At 40.3% G+C, this 21,308-nt stretch overlaps 2 long non-coding RNA genes across 2 annotated transcripts; one reads left to right on the forward strand and one right to left on the reverse strand.

The window, feature by feature from the left end:
• Window positions 1-17,174: 17,174 nt before the first annotated feature.
• LOC113015894 (uncharacterized) lies at window positions 17,175-18,076 on the reverse strand. Its single transcript, XR_003271176.1, has 3 exons — window positions 17,953-18,076; window positions 17,440-17,530; window positions 17,175-17,359 (listed from the first exon to the last, which is right to left on the reverse strand). It is a non-coding gene; the product is annotated as an uncharacterized LOC113015894 (long non-coding RNA).
• Window positions 18,077-19,257: 1,181 nt separating this feature from the next.
• Window positions 19,258-20,293, forward strand: LOC113015891 (uncharacterized). Its single transcript, XR_003271173.1, has 3 exons — window positions 19,258-19,551; window positions 20,063-20,152; window positions 20,241-20,293. It is a non-coding gene; the product is annotated as an uncharacterized LOC113015891 (long non-coding RNA).
• Window positions 20,294-21,308: the final 1,015 nt, after the last annotated feature.

Consider the following 21,308-nt stretch of genomic DNA (forward strand, 5'->3'; position numbering starts at 1 on the left):
GGTTCCGCATCTTCTGGGCAAGGACAGAGAGACTCAAGAGGAGCTTCTATCCCCAAGCCATCCGGGCCCTAAACACACACCCGCCCTCTCACATCATCTATAATTGACTGAGACAGGACTCTTCCAGACACTAAACCAAGGCACAATGTACATTTCAATTCCTTTAATTTTAAATATGTTTATATTGTCTATCCTGTAAAATAGTCAGATGTCTATTCTTATTAATGTACAGAATTCACCTGCTTGCTGCTACTACTGCACATTCACCCAATGTATATACTATATATATATGTATAATGTTCTTCCTCTACCCCCCCCCCCATTTTTGCACATGTCGAGGAGCGTGTCAGTCTACATTTCACTGTGTGTTATACTTGTATAACTTTGCATGTGACAAATAAAGAACCTTGAACCAATATTGTTTGGTGGTTGCATGAGCTAAGTATAGAGACAACATCATACACACAACACAAACTTTCAATTTGCATTTCCACCTATGATCCGATTCCTCACAATAATTAAGTGAAAACAAGGTCTTAAAGTTGCAGAAGGCAATATTATTATTTACAAAAAAAAAAAGGTTTAGGGGGGGATAACTTATTTTGATCATTGCATCTCACTCACAGTTTGCATGTTGACTGTATTTTCATATGAATTTTGTAATTAAGGATTTTCCTTTGTTTTTTCCTCTTCCCCAGAGAGCTGTTAACCACATCGTGAGTGGAGTCCACCAATATCAGGCCGTAATATTGGAGCACCTAAAACAGCAAATGAGTGACATGATTGAGAGACATTCTGGGGACCTGGATCAACTAAAGAGTGACGCAATGGGGGTGGACCAGTTTGTTGACCCTTTCACTCAAATTGCTTCCACCCATTTGGAGGACAAGACCATCAAAGAACTGTTTAAACCAGTTGAACCAGAGATTATTGTCGCAAAACAAACACTATGGTGTTCAAAGCGTGGAGATGCCAGAGTTCTTGCCATTAAGGACCATTGTTTTCATTATATACAGTTGGTGAAACATTTGGAGCAGCTGCTATCACATCCAAGAATGCTTGCAATGATTGACGAGAGGCCAAAGCCATGCAAGGATGGCTTTTTTCATGATTTCATTGATGAGACATTTTTAAGTCGCACCCAATGTTTATGACAGCATCACAGTTGATTTTATATACAGATGAAACTGAACTATGCAATCATCTTGGATCTCGAGCAAACAAGAACAAGCTGTTGTTGATTTATTACACCTTAGGTAACATCAGCCCTAAGTACAGATCAAGACTTCTTGTTATTCGTCTGCTTGCATGGTAAAATCAAAAGATCTTTCCCGTTGTGGTATTGATGAGATATTTGAGAGGATTAACCGTGACTTAATTGAGCTGCATGATGGTGTCCAAGTTGTCACAGCGAGTGGTGAGAGGACAATTACTGGGGCACTCATATCTGTGTGTGGAGACACTAACTCAGCATGAAGTAGGAGTGGGTTTTGCCTACAGTAAATGCAGCCAGTGCGAATGCCACTTTGAAGACATGCATAAAAAAATGTAATGAAGATTTGTTTGTTAAAAGGACCATGGCCAGTCTTAACAGGCAATGTAATTACATTGAAAAGGCAAATACGGACTTTTTGAAAGACAATCTAAAAATAACGTATGGTATCACCAGGAGAAGCAAGCTAACATCAGGTTGATGTAATCAAACCCCACAAGACACCATGCATGTTATTCTTGAAGGCGTTGCCCCATATGAAATCAAATGTGTCCTTTCAGGGCAAATGAACTTAGATTCATTCAACAGTGCAATTCAATCCATAATGAGGGATAAGCCTTGCCCCATATCTGTCAGTACGCTGTCATAAAATGACAATAAATTAAAACAGCCAGCTGGGCAGATGCTGGTTTTGTTGAGGATTCTGCCTCTTATTATTGACAAAATTGGAGAAAATCATAACACACAAATGCTAGGTGAGATGTTAGAGATCATAAAAATTCTGTTTTCACCTATTATTGTTGTCTCAGCTCTCTCCAGACCGAAGCTTTTAATAGAGCAGCATTTAAAACATTTCAAACAACTGTTTCCAGATGGAAATATTATACCTAAACAGCATTATTTACTGCATCTTCATTCTCAGATTACGGCTCTTGGTCCTGCAGTGAGGCATTTGTGTATGTGCTTTTAGTCAAAACATTGTTTCTTCAAGCAGAAGAACAGCAGTTTTAAGAATATTTGTAAATCTCTTGTGAAGCACAACCAACTGTATGAATGTAGTCAGAATGTACATGAGAAACATCCCATTGTTTCAAGTGAAGTCAACATGGGCCCAGCCTCTGAGGTGAAACATGTTCATTAAGTAGAAGGAAAGATTGAAGACTTCTTTGAGCGAGTTCAGAATCAGAATCAGAATCAGAATCAGAATCAGAATGGGGTTTATTGCCAAATGTTGAGCAGGTTTACAACATTAGGAAATTGCTGCGGTGCTTCAGTGCAAACATGCTGTCATAAATAGCACTTAAATAGACATGGAAAAAAATAAAAGTAGGGATAAGAATTAAAAGTGCTACGTGGAAAGATATGTGCATGAGATATACATGAGATATATACATGAGAATAAGAGTTGAACATGCAGTTCCTGTACAGTGGATTATGCTACATGGAAATAAACATACATACAGTTGGGTGGAATGATCAATGTTTAGCTTATGAGGTAGAAGTTCCCTTTCTAGCTCAGGCAAACATTTTTGTGGATTCTGGAAGTCTTGTTGATTATACAGCGTGCCACTATGTAAACTTTAATCCTCATCAAACATCATCCTCGAGTCTTTTGTGAATATGTGGGCTGAAATTATGTTTTTAAACACTGGCAAACAATTGTTCTATTTACTTTTTATTTTACTTTTTGTGCAGTCTGTTCAGCACAACACAACTGTGAGGCAAAAATAATTTCAGCGTTTTGCCTTTTTCATTGTCACATTGACATGGTTTGATTGGTATGTAAGAAAAATAAACACAATGTACTTAAGATACAGGGGCGATCGTGGCTCAAGAGTTGGGAGTTCATCTTGAGTTCACCACTGAACATCCAAGGTATGGACATTGAGGCTGTGGACAGCTACAGGTACCTTGGTGTTCATCTGAACAATAGACTGGACTGGACTCATTACTCAGACGCCCTCTACAGGAAAGGGCAGAGCAGGCTGTACCTGCTGCGGAGACTCAGGTCGTTTGGAGTGGAGGGCCCACTCCTGAAGACCTTCTATGACTCTGTTGTGGCTTCTGCTGTCTTTTATGGTGTGGTCTGCTGGGGCGGCAGCATCTCTGCTGGGGACAGGAAGAGACTGAACAGGGTGATCCGAAGGGCCAGCTCTGTTCTAGGATGCCCTCTGGACCCAGTGGAGGTGGTGAGTGACAGGAGAACGGCGGCTAAGCTGTCATCCCTGATGGACAACATCTCCCACCCCATGCAGCAGACTGTGACAGCACTGAGCAGCTCCTTCAGTGGGAGACTGCGGCACCCACGGTGTGGGACGGAGAGATTTCGCAGGTCTTTCCTCCCCACTGCTGTCAGACTCCATAATAAAGACTTTAACTGATCAAGCACACACATCCATACATATGCAATAATACTAAGTGCAATAATCCTTTCTGTCATCGTTGTATTTTTACTCAGTTGTATATAGTATTTGTATTCTATTTTTATCTTATTGTATATTTATTTTATTCTACTGTATATAGTATTTTATTTTATTCTATTCTGTACAGTTGTGTACTGTATTTATTCTTATTGTATTCTAATTTTTGCCTCATAACTTTTGCACTGTCCACTTCCTGCTGTGACAAAACAAATTTCCCACGTGTGGGACTAATAAAGGTTATCTTATCTTATCTTATCTTGTAATCAGAAGGTTGCCGGTTCGAGCCCCGGCTCTGACAGTCTCGGTCGTTGTGTCCTTGGGCAAGACACTTCACCCGTTGCCTACTGGTGGTGGTCAGAGGGCCCGGTGGCGCCAGTGTCCAGCAGCCTCGCCTCTGTCAGTGCGCCCCAGGGTGGCTGTGGCTACAATGTAGCTGCCATCACCAGTGTGTGAAAAGGTGGATGACTGGCTGTGTAAAAGCAATTTGGGGTCCTTAGGGACAAGTAAAGCGCTGTACAAATACAGGCCATTTACCATTTAAGATATTAAGAGTCATAATAATGCAATGGGCGTGTTATTAACCTGCAGTTCTCAATAAAGTAGATTTGATGTCCTGATTCAAGATGATTCATCTTTAACAAATAACACAGCAGCTTAAAAGATTTAAGAAAAAAGCTTGTTCCGTGTGAGATATGACTCAAAGCAATATGTTTTCAAGACTTTTTCAGTTAAGATATCCAAGATGCACTGTCTAAAAACAAGCTCCTATATCTCACTGAAATGTTACTCTGTTGCTGATTTTGTCTTATTTTAAGTGTGATATTTTGACTAGAAATAAGACAAATATACTTGGTAAGATTTTGAGTTTTTGCAGTGCCCTATTGAGTTTTGATTATTAAAGCCGAACCGCTAGAGCCACATTCTATACCACACTTACAGCTCTGAACTTTCTATGACTGTCTTGTGTCTTTTGTGATTAACCTCCTACACATATGGGCGTTCTAATGACTTTTAGAACACAGTATTGCAGCGTCATCAGTACTGTTCTGAGAGCTGCAGACACAGGGAGAGGTCAATAACTTACATGCAAGCCACCTTAATTATAATACATGCTCAGCTGGGAATTGTGAGAGACTGATGGCTTCACCTTTTCGTCAGACTATTTTACAACTTGAAGCTGTAGTTCATGAAGTTCATACTTGAAGTTTGGCTCACCATTAGTTTGCACCCACTTAAAATAAACCTGACGCTTGGCCTTGTCCACCCTAGCTGGAAAACTAAAAAAAAAAACAGTGCTCAGCTCAGATAAAATTATTATTGTGGGTGATTTTAACATTCATGTAGATGCTAAAAATGACAGCCTCAACATGGCATTTAATCTGTTATTAGACTCAATTGGCTTCTGTCAAAATGTAAAAGAACCCACCCACCACTTTAATCACACTTTAGATCTTTTAACATATGGCATAGAAACTGAACATTTAACAGTGTTTCCTGAAAACCCTCTGCTGTCTGATCATTTGAAAATCTTAGAAATATGGTATCTAAGCAGATTCTTACTCTGGATGGCATTACCTTGGCCTCCAGTAACACTGTGAGGAACCTTGGAGTCATGTTTGACCAGGACATGTCCTTCAACGCACATATTAAACAAATATGTAAGACTGCTTTCTTCCATTTGTGCAACATCTCTAAAGTTAGAAATATCCTGTCTCAGAGTGACGCTGAAAAACTAGTTCATGCATTTATTACTTCCAGGCTGGACGACTGTAATTCATTATTATCAGGAAGTCCTAAAAACTCCCTGAAAAGCCTTCAGCTAATCCAAAATGCTGCAGCAAGAGTCCTGACAGGGACTAGAAAGAGAGAGCAGATTTCTCCTGCTTCCCTTCCCTCCTCACATACAAGGTCTTAAATAATCAGGCCCCATCTTATCTTAATGACCTTGTAGTACCATATCACCCTATTAGAGCACTTCGCTCTCGCTCTGCAGGCCTACTTGTTGTTCCTAGAGTATTTAAAAGTAGAATGGGAGGCAGAGCCTTCAGTTTTCAGGCCCCTCTTCTGTGGAACCAGCTTCCAGTTTGGATTCAGGAGACAGACACTATCTCTACTTTCAAGATTAGGCTTCAAACTTTCCTTTTTGCTAAAGCATATAGTTAGGGCTGGACCAGGTGACCCTGGATCCTCCCTTAGTTATGCTGCAACAGCTGTAGGCTGCCGGGGGATTCCCATGATGTTTCTTTTTCACTCACTATGTGTTTGGAATTTGGAAAATGAAATTGTCCAAAATGTCTTTGTATGTTGAAGAATTTCAGAGGGGCCAAGCTCAACCCCTGAATAAGACCCCCACACCATAATCTCACCTCCACCAAACTTTACACTTGGGACAATGCAGTCACACAAGTTCTCCCAGCAACTGGCACACCCAGACTCATCCATCTGATTTCTAGATGGAGAAGTGTGATTCATCAGTCCAGAGAAAATGTCCCAATTGGCATGCTTTATTGAAAACATATTCCATGAAGCTCTCCTATCCACTGTTTATGAGCTAATGTGAAAGCCACATGAAATTTAGAGCTCTGTTGCAGTTGACTCTGAGGAAGTTGGCAACCTCTGCAAACTGTGCTATCTGTGGCTTGACATGGCCTATCACATCATTGCTGAATTCCTGTCCTTTCCGAGCCCTGCATTGAGCTGAGCCCAACTATATCTACTCACTATCTCAGGGCGCTAGCTCAGCACTGGCTCAAAATATCCCAAAAGCTTCTTGTCACTGTTGCGGGTTTGTGGAATTTATTCGGTTTTCGATCCTTGTGTTTTTCATAAACGCCAATGTGTATATACACAAAAATATGCCCACAGGGCCAAGAGGGGATTTTATCCTTAAAGATCGGGTTCTCTACCAGAGGCCTGGGAGCCTGAGGGTCCTGTGAGGTATCTTTGCTGTTCCTAGGACTGCGCTCTTCTGGACAGATCTTGGATGTTGTTCCTGTGATCTGCTGGAGCCACTCGCCTAGCTTGAGCGTCACTGTTACCTGGTTAACAGGATACTTGTTCACCAGCAGGGCGTAGGTGTTAGGCCAGATCTTGTTCTTGCCATTCAACTGACTCCTCAGGACTCGTCTTACTCTCTGCAGATACTTGGTGGTTGCAGTTTTCCTAGTGGCCTCTTTGTGGTTCCCTTTGCCTGTGGGAATCCCAGGTATAGAGATATATTTATATCTAAATATATCTATGCATCTCTATTTATCTAGAGATATAGAGATGCATAGATATATCACTATGTCTATATATGTACATGTGTGTATATAGTATATATAGGGCAAAATGGCTAGCGCTTATAAAATGGCTGTATGTCACAAAAGTGTAATTTCTCCACCATCAGCTCCAATATCCTTGTATTGGAAAGTAGATGAAGAAAGTATTTATTCGATCTGTTGGCAACACGATCTGAATGCATTGGCTGTAACATAACAGAGCATCTTATCAGACAAACGCAAGCAGAGCTGATGAAATTATTATTGAATATCATCTGAGACCTAGAATGGAGCAGCAACAGTGAAAATGATGTATGTGGCAGATGCAGCTCTGCAGGGAAAAAGGGAAACTTCTGTAAAAATAACATTTTAGACTAAAAATAAAAAAATAGACTTTGGGGAAAAAATGAAATGATTTTGTTTATTTGGAAAACTAGCTAAATGAGGTTTTGGTGGACACATTTACTGAGAGTTTAGCTATCTAAAAAACAGTGATTCAACTGCTTTCCCAAATCTGCATGTTCATATTAATACAAGTACCGATTTTCTTCAATCTTTCCACATATATTTTGTGGTCTTTTTTTATATAGCTGCTTGGATCTGCATTGTACAGACTAGAATAAATCTTGCTCTAAAGGACACAGGGCATTGTTTTGGTAAAACTTCCAAGCCAGCCAGATTGTGTGTATTTTGAAGCACATGTTTTATAGTTGCAGTAGATGACAATAGATACATTTTCTTTCATTAAACCTATTCCAATGCTATAATAAAGGTGGTTTTACCTCTTTATAGAAGTAAAACCACAAGTTTATAAAAATTCCACCTATATGAGCACCTTTCCATGTACCATGTCATGGTGACATCCCATACAGAACGCTTTAAAAGTAAAAAGCATGAAGCAGTTTAGTGAAGTACTGGAGAGATGCAGAACCTCCGTTCAAATCAATGTGTATCACTGTGGATCTTTATCTTAAAAAGTAAATCATCATTTACTCAACTTACAATCTTCATTAATAAATAATAAAGCTGCAATTCTTTTACCTCATTTATTATTTATTTTATAATTAACCTGTAGAGACAAAATGGAGATGAAACCAACTGAACATAGGACTCATACTTGTGGATGTGATATTAGCTACACACTGTGTCTTCATTTCTATTATTTCCAGTGGAAAACATTTTGAGGTTCAAATTTACAGACATCTTTACATTTAAAAATCTTGCCTGACACATTTAATGACTATAAATATGCATGAAAGGATATTTTTGTCAGGCTCTGGGCGACTTCTGGATTTATTTTCCCTCCTGCGTCTCTCTCACACTGTGAGGAAGTGGGCTTTCCTGAGCTTGTACCCACACTCATGCAGCACATCCTCATTAAGACAGAGTACACAAGGACCTATTTTAGTTGTCTTCATGATTTTATTTTATTTTTGTCTTCAAGAGTTGCCAAAGTGAACTTTACAAACCCTTGAAACTTTCTTAGGTGTGTTAGAAAAAAAACAGGGTTTTCTAACACAATATATTTTTGTGTTCAAACAGTTAAGCAGAACCTGTGCCTCTGATTTCACTACAATAATCTTCAGGACTAATTTAATGTTAGGCCTCACATTAAATGTATGCTGTATGGTTTCCTATAATCAATTCAACTTAAGCGCCTACCTCCCTTGGGTCGAGTATGCTCACAACTCCTTCACATCCTCTTCCACCAGCCTGTCCACTTTTGAGGGGTCACCTAAAGGGTTGCTTGTGGAGGCCCAGTAAACCCGCTCTCCTCAAAACTGGCTCGTGGAACAAAGGCCAAGCCTATCACCATCAGCTCCCTGGCCCAACGTATGCACCAGGTCAGAAGGTCTGGTTATCCACTAAACACATTCCTGTCGCACAGAAGAACATTTTCATTGGCCGTTTGGAACTTCAAACAATAATAAATCCTTTTACTCTCTCAGTGAGCCAAAGATGTGTTTGCAGCATAATGCAGTTGTTTCCGTCCTGGATGCAGTTTGCACTTCACCATCATGCCCTCGCCCTTTTGTGCAATAAAAATATAAGTAATATCCATATCCATGCTGCCGACTGCATCCCTATTTTCTGCCTCCTGCATTTTGATGAAAAAGTTTTCAGATGTAAAGGTGGTCTGGCCCCAGTGTCTTTCTGGACACATTCAAGGACATGGCAGTAATTGCATTACTGGGAGCATGGCAACTGTAACAAAGCAAGGTGTAACATTGCAGATGTAAAATTGTACAGTCAGCACACAAAGGCCTGTTATCTATGGAACATGCTTCCAACTAATATCAACTTGACTGCAGATATTAAATCTTTTATGGTGAAGGAAAATCAGAGTGGTTGTCATTTTTACAGCTATACCTGTAACTCAGGAGGTTGAGCAGGTCATCTGCTACTGGAAAGGTTGGTGGTTCGATTCCTGGCTACTCCTGCATGCCAAACATTATTGGGCAAGATGCTAACCCCAAGTTTCTCTTGGATTCATCCATCACAGTATGAATAATAGAAAGCCTTTTCTTTTTAAATTGCTTGGGTGACCGAGGCAAGTTGTGTAATGTGCTCCGAGTAGAAAAGCACGATATGAGAAGCAGTCCATTTAATTAATTCCATTATAATTTTACAATTTTTCATATATTTGGAAACATAATTTAGTGTAAATTAAAATGATGTGTTTATTGTAGTTTTGTATTTATAGAGTATTCTGGTTTTATGCAATTGAATATTGACAATGGACAAACAAAACTTACAATGTAAAAGCTCCACAGCGGTTGATGACTACCAGTGGCTGTAAACTCTGTCCAGCACATCATTTTCAAGCTCTGTATTGTTCAACTGCATTGTTTGTTGAAAACTAAAATTGAAAATGTGAGACTTTCAGAGAGCTTAAACTGCTATTTGATCAAACCCACTATTAACTAATACTTGACTCAGCCACCTCCACAGGACAAGACTCAGCAGTCCATCTGCATCTAAAGGTCAAAGGTCACTCTTTTGAGGATGCCAATGTTCACATTTTGGACAGAGAGGACAGATGGTTTGAAAGAGGAGTGAAAGAAGCATCTATGTCCACTGTGAGCGACCATCTTTGAACAGAGGCGGGGTTTACGACACCAACTCTCTGCCATCTATAATCCAGTTTTGAGATCCTTCCCAGACGCCTTAACGCCCACTCACATCCTGGGCCATCTGACCTCAGGACATCACATGATAGGGCGGGACTAGGTTTCATAATGAGCTCACCCGAAACTGGCTGATTGTGACCCACACCCAGTTTCACACCTTGGCTCAGGCGATTAGAGGATCATCAGGGGATCCTTTGTCCCTCTGTGGGGGGAAACTCCCACTAGGTTTAAATCTGGGACTCTCCACCATTTGACCTTAGAACTGAAGAAGCTTCTCGGATGAGAGGTGAAACGTCTTCAAGTAACTTAAAGAAGTCCAGACGCTTTTCTTTCCAAGCTCCTTTGACTATCTCTAAGTGTGATCGTCTTTATAAGTGAGGTTTGTGAGTTCCTGAGGAGAAGTCATTCATACTTATGGTCTGCATTTTCAGCTTGAACCCCTTGAATAGCTACATTTTGTCATATTGCTGCTGCTCAATAAATATAACAAAGTGAAGGAGAAAGTGGACAGCCCTGTTTGGTAGCCCTCTGTATTTTGAAGCTTTGTGAAATAAGATAATTTGGCTTAGCACAAGAATTTGGAGAGTTGTACAGTGTTTTAATCCAGTCTTTGAAGAATGAACCAAATCCAAATTTATGTAAAACTGCTAGTAAAAATTTGTAGTTTACTCAGTTAAATCCTTTCTCTGCATCTAAAGCGATAACTGTGGTTTCTAATTTATTGATAGAGCAATAATCTATTATATTTAACAGTCTATGTGTATTATTCGGTGAGTGCCTACCCTTAATAAAGCCTGTTTGGTTGGAATAAATTATGAATGAGGTGATTTTTTTTCCCTAATCTTCAGGCAAGGGTTGCAAAGTATTTTAAGGGTCCATTTATAAATGAAATTGGGCATTAGCTAGATGGGAACACAGGATCCTTGCCTGGTTTAAGAAGTAGACTAATGAGAGTTCATGTTTGGAGATTGTTCTGAATTTGAGTGACCGGACTATCTTTCTGAAAAAGGTAGGCGCTAACATAGGCCAAAATCCTTTGTAAAACTTTACTGGAGCACCATCTGGCCCTGGTGCTTTATTGTTTGGGAGATGCTGTGGGGCTTCATGGAATTCAGACACTGAAAGAGGTGAGTCCAAAGCCACAATCTGTCTGTCATTTAGTTTTGGTAGAGTTGTATTGTTAACAAATTCTGCAGTGCCAGCATCGGAGGGATTAATCTGTGATGAGTTTAAAGCTTCATAAAAGTCTTAAAATTATCTTTTTGTCGTGGATTATGAGTATTGTTCCCAGTAGAAACCTCGTCTTGGGTGCGGGGGAGCTCGGTCGTCCTGCGGGAACATTTGCTGCTGGATACATGACTGTCTTTCGTTGGAATGAGTGGCGTATCATGTGCCTGGCAACACTCTCAATGGAGGACGTTGAAGACATCTACCTATTCGGAACCATGATAACGGGGTTCCTGCTGATTGGAACTGGCACAGCCCTGCCTTATTGACGAATAATGAAAAGCGGTTACAGCTGCTCAAAATCCCACAAGGTTGGTCGGCATGATTGACGGTGGGTAGAGTCACGAGCACTCAGACTGTGTTTATTGAACTCAATATGGATAAAATCATGGAGAAGCTCACAGCTCTGCAATGGGACATCCAGAATTGGGACCAGTGACGGACATTAGAGTGACTCTGGAATAGGAACGCAGTTCTTTGCTCTAAGCCAAACCCAAACAACCACTATCTTCATGTGGCCTTCCCTCACCAGCTGGAAGCTCCAAGGCCAAAGCTGGAACAACAAGTCCCCCAGATTAGAAAACAGTGTAGACTCATCGGTTACCTGCGTCACCTGGGGGATTGTTGACTTTGGCTTAACTGGGTGAGAGGACACTGTCTCACGAGTTGGATACAGGATACACACACATGCACACACACATGCACTCAGACACTGATACACAGTCACCCCACCCCTCCACCCTACAAATGCCTCCGATGGATTTATGTGTTTTTATGTTGTGAGATGTGACGATTCACGTGCTGAGGTGTTTTTTTCCCTTTAGGAGCTCAGTCTGGGTGGAGTTCTCTTTTCTCCTCATCTATCCTCATATTGTGTTTTCCATTGTTCTACCTCTCCATGTCTTCTCCATGTGATGTTTGTGTAATGTATGTATGGTCGGAAGGGTAAGATGGTCAACCTTCGGGATCAATAAAGTTTAATGAATGAATGGATGAATGCCTTTGCCCCACATTACTACCTTTCCTGCTTCCTATCACATGGTGATATTCCTGACAGGTTGTTATTATGTAAATACCATTCCTTTTTGAAATAATGAATGAAGTCATGTTCCTTCAGTAATGATGTATTAAATCTCCAGCTCCTAACTGGTGGCGTGAGTCTTTTCTGTCAGAGAGAGCGATACCAGTGCAGTGAATGGATCTGAGTGTCTGAGATGTCCCTCATAATGGAGCTGCTAACTAAAAAGTAGTCTAAGCGAGATTGTGAGTGGTGTACTGGTGAAAGGAAGGTGTAATCCTTGAGAGTGGAGTCATGCAAACGGCAAGCATCGCAAAGACCAAAATCACTCATGTATTGTTTAAGAATAATTGTGGACTGCTGATTTTTTTCATTCATTGCTGTACTGAGCCTGTCAATGTCTGGATCATATTTCTGGTGAGTGTCCTCCTATTGTAAGGGAGGTGTCAGTGTTCTGAGAGGGAAGAAAAGTAGGAATGAAAAAAGGAGTCATCAACATTATACTAGTCATATACACAGTGTTGGGAAGGTTACTTTTAAAATGTATTCCATTACAGATTACATGCCCCAAAATGTATTCTGTAACGTATTCCGTTACGTTACTCAATGACAGTAACGTATTCTGAATACTTTGGATTACTTAATATATTATCGTGCTTTTTACAACAACGTGAATGTACTATTGCTGTGTGATTTATTACTATTACTGAAGGTCCGCAACTCCAAACTGTAGTAAAGGGACCTCTGACTAATACGGCGGGGTCCCTGTCGGCTCGTAGCCGAAAAATAGCTTTACTTTGTTGTGTGGGTCACTTTTCTTGCGAGAGACAGAGAGAGGCGTTGAAAGGCTGCTCCAACGGAACTTATTGTTTCGGAGGAAAACACGAACACGGTGTACAGTCGAGTCTTAATAGCTTACTTACAGCTGGGCTCGTCAGGCTCTCTTCTTGGCTGCAGTGGTTATTATTATATTTACATGCTTCCAGCTCCCATTTTTGTTCTATGAGAAATCGTACTTTTCCTTTTTCTCCCTCCTCACTCACAGACACATAACGTGTATGGCAGTCCATTCCCCCTGCAGCACGGACTACACTGCCCATGATGCTACATTCTTTAGAGCTATGCTTGTAGCATTCTGCCTGTTAGCTTAGCACAACAACAACAACAACAGGCGCTCTCTCACCCAGGAAACACAGAGAGAGAGAGAGCATCACCCTGTAGTGCCACAGGGTGGTGTAGTGTTGGTGTAGTGTTGTTCCACCCTGTAGAGCCGCCTGGAACAACAGCACGTAGCTGTCAAACAAAACCCAAACAGTCCTCACCCGCGACAACATGAAACAGGAAAGTACCGCAGTGTAATCCATTTATTTCAACAAAGTAACTGTATTCTGAATACCACCTTTTTAAACGGTAACTGTAACGGAATACAGTTACTCATATTTTGTATTTTAAATACGTAACGGCGGTACATGTATTCCGTTACTCCCCAACACTGTCATATATATACTAGCGATACACAGATCCATATTTTAAATACAAGTTCATTTTTCTGCTAATTAATATGGCTACGCCTCTTTGTTTTGAATTGTGACAGGCTGAGGGGAACTGTGAGTGTGTGTACAGATTGTTTTTACATTTATTTCGTCTCATCTCGCGATACTACAGCATAGATCCTGCTCACTTACCTTTTGCCTGCTCACTTACCTTCCACGGTTTTCACCTGTTTAGTTTCAAATGGGATGCCAACAGCCTCTTGGAGATGATCCAGCACCAAAGATAGACAACAAAATCCAAGAATCCAAGATGGCGCCAGTGTGCACGGTGAGCCGTCTCTTTGGGTTGTGTCTGCTGGTTGTTACCTTTCTTTTTCCATGTTGCCCTGATGGCTCTGCTTTACTCGTCTATGATCACCAAACTCTTCTGAACCTTCAGCCATTAAAACCCCGAACGCTTGATTTGGAAAGCAAGCCAGAAAATCTTCCTCCGCTTTTGGCAGACATACCTGACTGCCTACATCGCTTACCATTTACCCTCCCTCGCAGGAAGTGCTCTAGAAGACGGGGAAAACGAGGTGGCATCCTGGTACGCTTAGAGATGTGCTAACCATCTTTTCAAGCTCTCTGGGACCAGTCCAGTTACAGATTCAGCAGCCATTGCTGGATCCGGCCTGTTGGACCTCCTGCTCCATCGGGCCTGCCAGCAACGCCTCCACCTGTCTGGCGATGGGTGCGGTCCTGCAGAGGTGGCGTGAATCTCAGTAACCTTCGGCAGCTACCTGGTGAGTTTTCTTCTTTCTCGGAACTCCTTCCCCCCGATTGTTCATTTTTCAACTCTCCCCAGACCAATGGTAGAGGTGGAGGGCCAGCTTCAGTATTTAAAAATGATTTTCGCTGTCGGCAACTGCCACTTGATTCATATGCCAGCTTTGAGGTGCAGCTTTTGGAACTGAACTGCGCTCTATCAGCTGTCTGCATGGTGATTTCTTGTCCACCGAAATGCGTTAAGATCTTGATTTTGCTGACTTACTGGGGAGTCTTATGCTAGGATATGACCGCATTTTGATTGCTGGTGATTTTAACATCCATGTATGCTGTGAGACCGGGCCACTAGTAAAAGACTTCCTTGCCCTTACTGACACTTTTAATCTCACTCAGTGGGTGAGTGATCCAACTGACGAAAATGGTCATACACTCGATCTGGTGCTGTCATATGGTCTGGATGTCTGTATAACAGAAATCAAGGTCTGTGGGATATCGGATCATTTCCCAGTTATGTTTAATGTCACAGTGTGTAACGTGGAGTTGGCTGTGTGTGAGATGCGCATGATAAATTCAGTGACTGCAGCTCATTTTTCCTCCTCTTTTACTAACTCGGTCCTCTATGATGCTAATCCCGGTCCGGAACTATCAGTTGAGGAGCTAGCTAACCTTTTTAATTCGACATGCTCCAGCATCCTTGACTCTGTTGCTCCACTAAGGACTAAACGCACCAAATCTTCATGTCAACCTTGGCTGAATGAAACCAGCCGCGCTCTCAGACGTGAATGTTGACGTGCATAGAGAAAAAAGACAAGCTCCAGGTGTCTTTGTGCATCCTGCATGACTGCGTAACAAAATATCAGAAAACTGTTAAAGCTGCAAAATCTGCTTTCCTGTCCGGTGTAATTTCTACTAACTGTCTTTTTAAAATTTTTTATTCTGTGATTAACCCCTGTGCCATTGTTCCTATGGAGGCTTCCTTTGCACTTTGTGAAAACTTTATGAATCACTTCATTGAAAAAATCTCAACTCTTCATGTCATTAGGCCTAGTATTTTATTTTTATTAAAAACTTCATTGTCATCAGAATGTGTATCAGCTGTTTTCAAACATGCTGTTGTGCAACCCATTAGAAAAATCTGGATCCAAATGTTCTTTCTAACTTCAGGCCAATTTCTAAACTGTCTTTTATGTCCAAAATTTTGGAAAAAGTTGTTTTCAAGCAACCTCAGACCTTTTTAGACACAAATGGCATTTGTGAAGTGTTTCAGTCTGGGTTTAAATCTCGTCACAGTACTGAGACTGCGCTTTTACGAGTTTTTAATGATCATCTTTTAACCATCAACTCAGGTTGCTCCGTTGCTTTAGTCCTTTTAGATTTGACCGCCGCTTTTGACACAGTTGATCACAACATTCTTTTATCGAGACTTGAACACATTGTTGGTCTAAAAGGCACGGTTTTATCATGGTTTAAATCTTACATATCAGAGAGGCCTTTTTCTGTTAAAATTGGGCAATACTCCTCTTCCTCCGCCCTGATGTGTCGTGGTGTGCCACAGGGGTCTGTTTGGGTCCAACTCTGTTCTCCTTATACATGCTGCCTTTGGGATCTATTTTTAGGAAATACAACATTCCCTTTCATTGTTATGCTGATGACATCCAAATTTACTTGGCCTTGAAACAGGATGTCTCTGTCCCACTGGAGCCTTTGCTTAACTGTTGACATGATGTTAAAGACTGGTTAACACAGCATTTTCTCAAACTACGTGAAAATAAGACTGAAGTTATGGTTTTTGGAACTCGTGCCCCTTTGAACAAGTTCACTGATACCTTCGGTCCTCTTGCTTTTCATCTTTCTCACGCTGTAAGGAAGTGTGAGAAACACTAATTCAAGCCTTCATCACCTTTAGACTGGACTACTGCAATTCTCTCTATTTGGGTGTTCAACACCCATCTCTTCATCGCTTGCATTTAGTCCAAAGTGCTGCTGCACGTCTTTCAACAAGTGTTAGACTGTATGAACACATCACTCCAGTTTTAGTAAATTTACACTGGCTCCCTGTAAAATATCGTATTGATTTTAAGATTCTTTTACTTACTTTTAAAGTTCTAAAAAAATATGGCGCCGAGTTATTTAAATAAACTCAACATGTACGACCCCAAAAGAGCACTGAGATCATCTAGCCAGATGCTCTTAGCACAACCAAGGTCTCGATTGAAGCATAGAGGAGATCAGGCCTTCGCAGTAGCAGCACCCAGACTCTGGGATAATCTTCCAGAGGAGATTCGTACTTCGGAGTCTATTCAGTCTTTTAAATCACGTCTTAAAACTCCCTTTTTGACTTTGGCTTTTAATTTGAGTTCAGTATGAGTACCATCAGGCCATTTTATGTTTTTTTGTTAATTCATTGTCTTCTTATTTATCTGTATTTGTTTCTAATGTATATATATTTATTTCTCTATTGTTTTCTCTTGTTTTTAACCGATTGTGAAGCACTTTGGTCTGTTGTTTTTAAATGTGTTATACAAATAAATTTTGAATTTGAATATTTAAGTCCTCAGTGTCACGGTTCACTGGGGACTCAAAGGTGGGACTCTGATACTTTCAATCAACACAGTAGAATTTATTTGACGCTTCACCAGGTGTTTGTACAACAGTGCAGGGCACGGTGCTATATACAATAGTGTCAGGGGCTCCGGGAAATCCAAGGTGGGGAAGACCGGGAAAAACACTCTTGCTCCTCTTCGTTCACACACTGCTCACCGCCAGCCGCTCTCCACTCCCTCACAAAAAATCCTCTTGGGAAACACATGGACAGGTCTAGGGAATCTATACACAAGAATAAGCATGTTGACACTCGGGCACAGAATCAACAAGAGCTATGAATTGATCTTTAGAGCCGGGGCTACATTGATGCGAGTCATACAACGATCCAGCGATGAGTAGCTTTCCTTCCTAAGCTTAAGTAATGGCAGGGATAGGGAGGCGCAGATGTTCACTCTCCACAGGTGTGTGGGCCGAGGGCAGGAACCCACAATGAGAGAGAGAGAGAGAGGGAGAGAAACAATAACACTGGTGATTCAGCTTCCTGCTGATCCACCGTGACACTCACCAAAGATCTAGAAATGATTCATCTTGAAACTCTCACTCCCACTAGGGAGTGGTGTTCAGTAGCTTTACAAAAACATGATAAAGTGTTTTGTTTGTCCCCACAGTCTCAAAATCCCCCTCCTCTGGGGTATTTAGAGACAGTAGGATATCTTCCTCATCCTGCCACTAGCAGGAGAGACCACAGTCATGTTCTTCATCCCATTGACCAGATACTCTACGATCTTCAACAAATCCTCTAAGAACTCCAGACCTCCACAGACCTCCTCCACTACTTTCTCCAGCAGTTGGTTAGACTTGATTTTAAGACTTACTTGATCAGAGATGTACGTCTTCATAAGATGACCTAGCGTCATGCAGCCAACTTGTGTCATCCTCAGGCTGCCAAACGAAAGAACTTGAGGAATGAGAAACTGGGGCTCCTTAAAAAGCCACATCCTGCAATCTAAAAAATATTCATTATGTTTGTCAGTAGAACTTAACAAAAAAGCATTTTTCTGCTAAAAAAACAGTAAGTTGTCTACATGTACACGTTTCAGTGAGTTGACTAATCGATGTTAAAAGTCAGTGCAACACAAAAATTAAAAAACAGCTCCTTAACCTAAATGTTTGAGTATATTGAATAAAATGCTTTTGTCATCAATCAACAACAGAAAATATTAAGTTTGTGTAACATGTAAAAATGAGTTTCAACATCCTTCCTGTTTGAATTGAGACCATTCAGACAGCAGAGGGCAACCCCGTAGCATATGTTCGTATCGTGCGCAACAGTTTCTGGATTCTTGTGGCCTCGTGGGAGAAGAGGTGTGTTTGCTCTCGACTGTGTTCGGTGAGTTAGGTAAGTACTGAATTCTAAATAGATGAATTACAAGTTGTATTTGTACACTTTAAAATGTCATCTTTAAAAAAACTGAAATTTGATGGTTTTAATTGTAATTGTTGTTGGGGGTTTTTTTAAGTTTAGCTAGCCGTTTCTTTTAGCTAGCAAACGTTCCTCACAAATAAAAGAGTACAGATACAATTAAAATATGTCACTTGTCCGGGTACATTTGGTTAGCTGATAGACCATGTAGCAGAGCATGTTCAATTTGAACCCGTATATGTTCAAATTAACCGGTCAGTAGCTGCCTGCATTCTTATCATGGTGTCAGAGTAAATTCGTGTTTCCACAAGATGGTCTTGGGTGAGGTAACTAATTACTGACAGAGTAAAATGTGGTGAATTTATCCCTGACTAAAAGTATTTCTATCAATTGTGTTGATGTTCTAAGCTCGACTGGGAAGTGTGCCTGACGTTAAAGATGGTTGACCTGGCAAAAAAAACAAAAACAATATTGTGTGTGTGTGTGTGTGTGTGTGTGTGTGTGTGTGTGTGTGTGTGCGCGTGCATACGACTTGCATTTGCTTTCTGTAATTGTAAGCATAATGTAAAGTGTGGGGTTGTGGCCACAGTGGTATTTAAATAGTTTAAAATAAATTTCTCTTACACATTCGGATTTGACACCTTACTACAAGTTTAAACTGCAGTCTGTAGATGTAAATTTTAAAATTCAATTTTGTTCAGTCTTTATGATTCATCTTTTTCAGTGTAGTGTAGTAGTAGTGTTGTTGTAGTGTTTTAGAGAAGGTTTTATACTTAAAATAGCTTGTTAACTCAAAAGCTTCAATAATTCTTTGCATTACAAAAGGTTGCAGTAAATTTCAAAATGCATTGGACTTGCAAAATTTGCAAGTTTGAAACATCAAGAAGGAATGAGCTCTTAAAGCATTACAGGCTTAAACATAGCCATGGTGGACTGTTTATACCTTGCCTGTACTGGGATTGTTACTGCTCATTTGAACATGTGCTTCTCATAGGAACCGAAAACACACTCCTCAATCATTGGATGACTTCGAGCCTGAGCTGATACAGAGGTGTGTCAGTCGTTTGAATGCAGGAGATGATCCTCTTGAGGAACATAATGAAAATCCATCGTGTGAAGATGTAGCAAATGCAGAGGATGAAGAAATTGGGGAATTGCCTAATTTAATTGAGAAACATTTAGCCCACCTACTACTAAAACTGGAAAGTATATATAATGTACCTCGCAGGTGTATTGATGAATTAGTTGTTACAGTTACAGTTATAGTTCATGTCATTCTCTGATTCAGGTCCTATTCATCAAAAGCACAATTGTGCTGTTGATGAAATTTAAGTTACATTTACTTTTACTCACCTTATCCTACTGCTAGCAAAGTGGGCATTTAAAGCAGGCCAGTGTGTAACAGTTTAAATTGAAGTTACAAAGATTAAGTCTTTAATTCTTTTAAAAACATATTTAAAATCAATATTTAGCACAATGCAAGTCACATAAATGTAATAGTTCTGACTTTTCACCTAATAAACTGTAAGTTTAAGTTTTGTTTTGCTTTTTTTATTCTCCAGAGTTCGGTGGAAATGAAGAGAGAGGTCGCAATCCGTTGCCTGAAGGTGTATCTGAAAGAGAAGGAAGAGGATCTCTTCAGAGAACAGCTGGTAGGTGAATCTCGCATTCTTTTGTGTTTTATTTTTAAACGGCACATAAAATGCTGACATGTTTCCATTTAAACTACCTACTTGCCAGGATGGTGAACAACAGTTCCCAGAAGAAGTGGTAAAGATTGTAGTCACCAGACGAGCAGCAGTGTCTCTCCCAGCTGTCGCTAAAATTGTGATTGAAGGAACAGCTGTCCTGGAAGACCTTGATGTGCCCAGAGCGTGTGCCTTAATGATGGGGCTTATATACGCTCTCAGTCTGAGCTACCCCAAACAAGTAAAGAACACTCTAGAGGTATTCCAGAAGGTATTTCTGGAACTTGATGGGCTTAAAGCCAGTCCACAGGTAATGTCTTTTATGTTTTTGTATGCAGTCCTAGATGAGTGTAGTTTTGAGAAAGTTTGTAATACATATAACCTTAGCTTTGGATTAAAATGTTTTGTCATTTCCTTGATTCTGTGACAAGTTGAACAAGTTGATACCAATTTAAGTTAATGTTAATGTACATGAAGTACTTTTTTTTTTGCTTAGTCATTTATAATTAAAAGGCTGCTGTAACATTTCATTTATGTTGTATTGACACAGAAGTGTATTACTTTGAAAATATTTTGTAATAAAATAATCAATTGGAATAAGTGAAATGGGTTTGTGTGATTTTAGAAAAGTTACTATAGAAACCTAAACTAATTGGCATGGATAATGGTGAGTAGGGTGTATGTAAAAAAGTTAGTTGGTGTAACTCAACTAATATAATTTCTCAACTTAATTTTACCAGAAATTGTAAATTAATATTAGGTTGCATAAACTTAATTGTGCTTTTGGAGGTCAAAGGTAAATCATGTTGGTTTGTTAAACAAGTTGAGTTAGCCGAACCTAAAAATTACTTGCTGAATTTACTTAATAATATGCAAAATTTGTAACTTAAAAAGCTGAGTGGAAATTGTTGCCTTAATTTTTTAAGTTGAGCCAACAAAATATTTTTTAGAGGGTGTGTGTCACCCCAGGTTTTTGTGAAACCTTAATACCTGCCATGCCTGTAAAACAGACTGGTAAAGAAAGAGTCAGAAAACTTAAATCTATGGACCGAGGCTGGAACAGGAAAGGTGTTTATCATATTGCTGGTGACTCCTCCACCGGCTCAGCCACAGGCTCAGG

Source organism: Astatotilapia calliptera, chromosome 23 (assembly GCF_900246225.1).
Source record: "Astatotilapia calliptera chromosome 23, fAstCal1.2, whole genome shotgun sequence".
NCBI classification, from domain to species: Eukaryota; Metazoa; Chordata; class Actinopteri; order Cichliformes; family Cichlidae; genus Astatotilapia; species Astatotilapia calliptera.